Raw genomic sequence first — 7,243 nt, 5'->3', positions numbered from 1 at the left:
TACCAGAGCTGTATCCACTACCTTTGCTGAAAGAGCAGGGGCCTCCCTGGATGATATATGCAGGGCCGCCTCCTGGTCTAGTATTCACACATTTGTGAAACATTACCGTTTGGACTTGTCTCGAACCTCTGGCCTCTCCTTTGGTCAGAAGGTTCTCCAAGCGGTTGCCCCCACCCATAAAAAATAATTTTATAACTCTCCTTGTGGCCGTCATGGTGATGATATGGGAAAACCGGAATTAGACTTACCGGTAATTCAGTTTCCATGAAATCACCATGACGGCCCATACATTCCCTCCCCTTCTTTTGTTGAAATTTTGTTTTTCACCGGTATTTTTCTGGTATGGTGTAATACTGGGAAATACTAGGACACTTCTGGCACTTGATATCTTTAGAACACTGAGGTGCGGTGGTGGGAGGGGGCAATTTAACCTCTTCTCTGTTTCCTGCCCCCACAGAGGTCATGGGTCAATCTCCTTGTGGCCGTCATGGTGATTTCATGGAAACTGAATTACCGGTAAGTCTAATTCCGTTTTTTTTTTTCGAGGGCGCCAATCAGGGTGTAAAAATCAAAAAAGTAAACAGAGGTCCAGGGGAGAGAGATTTCCCAGAAAGTCGGGAGGTTTTCTCTTCAAATACAGTGATAATAAAGGAAAGGATAAGTCCCAATGATGAAGCCAGGTAGGGGGAAGACTTGCTTATTTTCTGCCTGCCTGCCTGGAGCACAATCTCAAAAAATTGTTGGATTCTAAATGTGATAAAAAGTGGGTTCCGGCTAGAATTCCTGTCCTTACCGGCAGATATTTTTGTTCGGACAGTCTGTCCCCAAAACAGAGAAAAAAGAGAAGCCCTGGAAAAGGAAGTACTTACTCTCCTGGAGAAAGGAGTAATGGAAGTGGTACCCAGTGCAGAAAGAGGCAAGGGATTTTATTCAGCCTTGTTTCTTGTAAGGAAACCCAATGGTTGCTTCAGGGTCATCCTGAATCTTAAGTCTCTGAACAAATCTCTGAGATACAAGAGATTCAGGATGGAGACATTAAAATCCACAGTGAATCTCCTTTCCCAGGGGTGTTGGATGTCGACCTTGGATTTGATGGATGCTTATTACCACATCCCTATACATGCGAAATCCCGGAAATTTCTACGTACAGCAGTTTGGGAAAAAGGGGAATGGTGGTATCTCCAATACAAGCCTCTCCCCTTTGGAGTTTCTCAAGCCCCAAGGGTCTTCACCAAGATTGTGGCAGAGGTCGCTGCATTTCTAAGAATGAACATCTCCCTAGTACCATATTTGGACGACTTTCTGATTTGTTCCCATTCAGAAGAACAACTCAGGGAAGACATTTTATTTGAATGCGACACTCTACAGGGTATGGGGTGGAAAATAACTGGAAAAAGTCATGTCTAACCCCCTCTCAGAGCTGTGTATTTTTAGGGAATACAGTTAAACTCCAGACTTCAGAGAAGCTTCCTTCCTCCAAAGTGGCCAAGACAATAGAGGTGATGAGGGATATCTTCCTATCCTACCAATGTTCTTTCAGGGAGGCTATGGCAGTTCTAGGTCGAATGCACAATTCAGGGAGGCTATGGCAGTTCCCTATGCACAATTCCATTCTTGAGAGCTGCAGATAGACATTTTGTACAAATGGGACGAGTCTCAGGAATAACTAGATCAGAATTTCCATTTCGTCCACCATGACTGCTTACTATGAGATTGACCCTTGACCTCTGTAGGGGCAGGAACACACAGAGTTTAAAAGGCCACCACCCACACTCACCCTCAGTGTTTCCTGTCCCTACTGGGGTCAACCACACAGAGAGCCCTCCTGGTGGAGGTGAAGAAAGTTTATTATTTTAGAAATACCTGAGGATTTTTTGTCCTCTCCCCCTGCCCTCCTGCTGTCTGGTCCAAAGCTGGGCAGGGGATCCAGTTGGAGGCGATCTCGCTTCTGTTCCAGGTCCCCCTTCCCTACATTGAGGAAGCGGACCGCAGGGAAGCAGCATGCTGAACGCTGACTCTGTGGAAGCCTCAGCATTACTCCCGGCGGAAGGGGCGGAGCTTGGACGGGCACACGGCGATGACGTCAGACGCCGGGCCGACTACTTGCAGCGGCAGATTCAAACAGGCAGTGGCATCGATCTGCCTCCGGACGCATAACAGCACCTATGTCTGCTCCTGAAGCCCTGGACGCCCCTACAGCCCAGATGGACTCTGAAACTCCCTCGGCGACTCCAACAGTGAGTTCCCCTGTGGGGAAAAGACAAAATGATGTATCCTTTTGACTTTACTTGCCTGTTTTGTCTATTGATACCTGGCTGCGCCTCTCTTATAGGGAGTTAAAGAGCCCAGAACAAGGTCTAAAGTACAAAGATGTGCAACTTGTAATAAAAGGCTTCCTGAGAATTATAAAAAGAAGCTCTGCCAGAGTTGCATTAAAGGTCAAAACACTTATTCAGAACGAAATTAAGTCCTCCTTGGCCTCCCTCAGATCAGTCCCGTCCACACCTCCTACAAAAAAACCTAGATTATCCGCCCCATCCTCCTCTGTTTCGGAGATTATGGACGAGGAGGCCTCCACCTCTAGACAGAATATGGATCTTGACGTTCTATCAGAGGGTGAGATAACGGAAGATAGTAAAAAATACTTATTTTCTTCCGAGGATATGGATGAGCTATTGGGAGCTGTCAGAGCGACCATGGGGATTGAGGAGGTGAAAAAAACCGAGGTCCGTCTTAGACGAGATGTTCGGGGGACTTAGAGCAAAAAAAATCTAAAGTTTTTCTGATGAATGAAAATTTAAAGGACATGATTTTAGACGAGTGGACTGACCCTGAGAGGAGACTGGGTGTATCTCGTGAATTCAGAAACAGGTTGTTGTTTGATCCAGCGGACATCAAATTATTTAATGAGACCCCCAAAATAGACATCCAAGTAGCAAAAGTAGTTAAACCATACTCAACCCCTCCTTAAATCTCAGGGGGGGGGGGGGATCTGGGCCGTCATGGTGGACTCAAGGAAACAGAATTACCGGTAAGTCTAATTACGGTCTTTCCATCTGTTCTCAAGAGCAAAAGCGTCTCTGATATGGTGGATGTCCCCAGATCATCTGTCGATAGGGAACCATGGGTTTATCAGACATAGACCATTATAACGACAGACGCCAGGTCCCTCGGGATGGGGCATACATTCAGACAGATGTTGGCAGGGGAGATGGGATCTAACGACCAGAAGTCTTCCAATTTCAAGGAGTTGAAAGCAGTTCAGATGGCCCTATCCAGAGCTCTGCCCCATCTAAGAAACCAAAAGTTGCTCCTTTACTCAGACAATTCCACCACGGTTTCTTACATAAATCGTCAGGGGGGCACAAGAGTCCCGTCTCTCCTCCTCTGCCAAGATATTTTCAGGGTAGCGGAAGACAGAAGCCTCTTTCTTTCAGCAATCCACCTGAAAGGGAAAGACAATTCCATAGCAGACTTTCTGAGCTGGGTAGACTTAAGACAGGGGGAGTGGTGTCTGAACCACGAGTCCTTTTCTCAGATAGTCCAGGTATTTTGGGTCCCCTCGATAGACCTTTTCGCATCCCGTTCCAACAGGAAAACAGATTTTTTTTCTCTCAACCATCTAGACTACCCGACAGCGGTGGATGCTCTGGCTCAGGATTTGAGCCAGGAGGATGGCTATGCCTTCCCTCCCTTTTGTCACATCCCGCAGGTGTTAAACAAGGTAGCACGGGAAAGAGCATCCATAGTCCTAGTAGCCCCATATTGGCCAAAGAGGGCTTGGTTTTCAGCTCTCCAGAGGTTAGCCTCTCTCCCTTCCCTCTGCCACCAAGGGAGGATCTTTCAGGGTGCCCTATTCCATAGCGACCTGGATACTCTAAAGTTGACAGCATGGAGGTTGAGAGGAACATCTGGCTGGACAGGGGCCTGTCAGACAAAGTCGTGTCCACCCTACTTAAGAGCAGGAAAGAATCCATGGCCAATAAATACCTGAAAGTCAGGGGGGGTTTTTTCCACCTTCCTGGGTTTCACCCCTGACCCCCTTAAGGAGCCTGAAATACCTAGGATTCTAGATTTTCTACAAGCAGGCTTAGAAAAGAGGCTTAAAGGGCTTATGTCACCCCCAAAACACAATATTTTTTGGGGGGCTTGTTAAAATCCTTATTTAACGACTATTCCCTATATAGGGCTCTTACCTTTTGTCTGTGGCTTCGTTTCCTTAAAAATCGATCTTTTAAAATATGCAAATCACTTCACTACCAGCAAGTAGGGCGTCTACTTGCTGGTAGCCGCCGCAAAAAAACGCCCCCTCCTCCGGCTGGCCCTGTCAGCATTTCAAATCCTGCGCCTGTCTTCATTCGGCGCAGGCGCTCTGAGAGGAGGCCTGCGCCTCATACCTTTTTCAAGCATTATAGGCTTAATCTCAATGAGGATGCGGCCTTCGGGAGGAAGGTTCTTCAAGCCGTTGTCCCTCCCTAAAATTTGATTTATACTTTATTCTCGCATGGGTGCCGTCATGGGGGAGGGGAAAACAATAATTGCTTACCAGTAATTGTTTTTCTCGATACCTATGATGGCAACCCCCAAATTTCCCTCCTTATTAAAAAAAAAAAAAAAAAAAAAATATTTGTTTTCTAGATATGGATATATATATATATCTTGTCAAAAATCTTCTATTATTGCTTTGGTGGTGTTGGCACATTCCGGAGACTGGTAATTACAATCACTGAGGTGTGAACATTTTTATGTCCTTAGGCCCCTTTCACACGGGTGAGATTTCCGCGCGGGTGCAATGCGTGATGTGAACACATTGCACCTTCACTGAATCCGGACCCATTCATTTCTATGGGGCTGTGCACACGAGCGGTGATTTTCACGCATTACTTGTGCGTTGCGTGAAAATCGCAGCATGTTCTATATTGTGCGTTTTGCACGCAACGCAGGTCCCATAGAAGTGAATGGGGCTGCATGAAAATCGCAAGCATCCGCAAGCAACATATGCAAATTAACCTGAGATGAGTCAGAGCTTGAAAATATGACTCCTCTCTGGTCACACAAGTAAGATATGACTCTTATGTTAATTTGCATATGTATCAAATCGTTTTTTTTACACAATAAAAGCACACAGAGCTATGGGGACTGGGTATTGCGGATGTGCTAGCGGCCATCTAGCAACCCATGTCCTCAGCTCTATACCCAAAATCCCGGTGACAGGTTCCCTTTAACTCACCTTAATCCACTTGATCGCGCAGCCGGCATCTCTTCTGTCTCTTTCTTTTCTGATTGCAGTCAAAGGACCTGTGGTGACATCACTCCGGTCATCGCATGATCTTTTACCATGGTGATGGACCATGTGATGACCGGAGTTATGTCACCACAGGTCCTATTCCTGCACAGAAGACAGAAGAGATGCCGGCTGCGCGATCAAGTTGAGTTAATTTTTTTAAATGTCTTTTTTAACCCCTCCAGCGCTATTTTACTATGCATTCTGTATTAAAGGGAGTCTGTCACCAGATTGTGACCGTATAGACCGCTTACATAGCGCTCTAGCATAGCAGTCTATGATTCTAATGGTATCTTTGATGCTTGCTTGTGAAGTTCCCCCAAGGCAAAAACTGACTTTTATTCAAGGGCTCGCAAGTGCCCAGGGAGGAGTTCACCTTGTTGGAGCCCAGGCTGTTCTGCCTCTTTTCGCCATATCCCCGCCCCAGCCTCTCCCTCTGCCCGCCCCGCTCTTCCTTTGCGTCCTCCTTCTCTGCAGCGAGATCCCGCGCCTGCGCTATCCATTGCTTGGCCGGGGCATGCGCACTGCAATGCCCATTGTGGGTGTCTCTGGTCCGCCTCCCCGCCGCTGTTTCTCACCGTTGGCCGGTGCATGCGTAGTAGCTACTGCGATGCCGTGCCCACAATGGGCATCGCAGTGCGCATGCCCCGGCCACGCAATGGATAGCGCAGGCACGGGATCTTGCTGCAGAGGAGGACGCAAAGGAAGAGCGGGGCGGGCAGAGGGAGAGGCTGGGGCGGGGATATGACGAAAAGAGGCAGAACAGCCTGGGCTCCAACAAGGTGAACCCCGCCCTGGGCACTTGCGAGCCCTTGAATAAAAGTCTGTTTTTGCCTTGGGGGAACTTCACAAGCAAACATCAAAGGTACCATTAGAATCATAGACTGCTATGCTAGAGCGCTATGTAAGCGGTCTATAAGGTCACAATCTGGTGACAGACTCCCTTTAAGAATGCTATTATTTTCCCTTATAACCATGTTATAAGGGAAAATAATACAATCTACAGAACATCAATCCCAAGCCTGAACTTCTGTGAAGAAGTTCGGGTACCAAACATGCAGATTTTTCTCACACGCATGCAAAACGCATTACAATGTTTTGCACTCGCGCAGAAAAATTCATTTTCAATGGTGCTGCAAAAGCTGCTGTCCGCATCCGCGACCCCGCAAAAAAATAGAACATGACCTATTCTTGTCCGCAGCCACGGACAAGAAAAGGCATTTCTATCATAGTGCAAAATGCGGAACACACATGGCCGCTGACCGCAAAACAGTTTTGGTTGTGTGAGTGGACCCTGACGCTGAGAGCTAGTTTTCAGCGGCTCATCATGTGTGCGAGTGTCTGTCACCTCTTGGAGCAGGAGCGTGTGATTGTGTAGGGGCACGCTCGCACACGTGAGCCTGGGCATTGGGCTGTTGAAAACTAGCTCACAGCAGCGTGAGACTTCGTTCAAGCGCCTGGCATTCAGGGAATGGGAAATTCTATCAACCATTAACCCCTTAGTGACCACTAATACGCCTTTTTACTGACGTAAACAACGGGGGTTTTAGCTCAACGGCTGGCTTTAATCAATCATTACATGTTCCCAAAATGGTGCACTAAAAGCTATAACTTATCCTGCAAAAAACCTCCTATAAGTCCACTGGTGAAAAAAACTAAAAAAAAGTTATAGCTCCTGGAATGCGATAAAAAAAAAAATAATGTGCGTGGTCACTAAGGGGCATGATAAAGGGGGCAGCCCTAATTAAAACGGCGCCAGCAGGGAAATAAAGGTCTTTTTTTCTGACTTTTGGCGCTTCGTACAGCGAAGACACAAACTTTGACGTATTCCAGGTGACACTTTAACCAGGCTACTTTCACACTTGCGTTCGGAGCGGATCCGTCTGGTGTCTGCACAGATGGATCTGCACCTATAATGCAAACGCCTAGATCAGTTCAGAACGGATCCGTTTGCATTAC

Source organism: Bufo gargarizans, chromosome 3, assembly GCF_014858855.1.
Source record: "Bufo gargarizans isolate SCDJY-AF-19 chromosome 3, ASM1485885v1, whole genome shotgun sequence".
NCBI lineage: Eukaryota > Metazoa > Chordata > Amphibia > Anura > Bufonidae > Bufo > Bufo gargarizans.
This window is presented reverse-complemented; position numbering follows the sequence as displayed.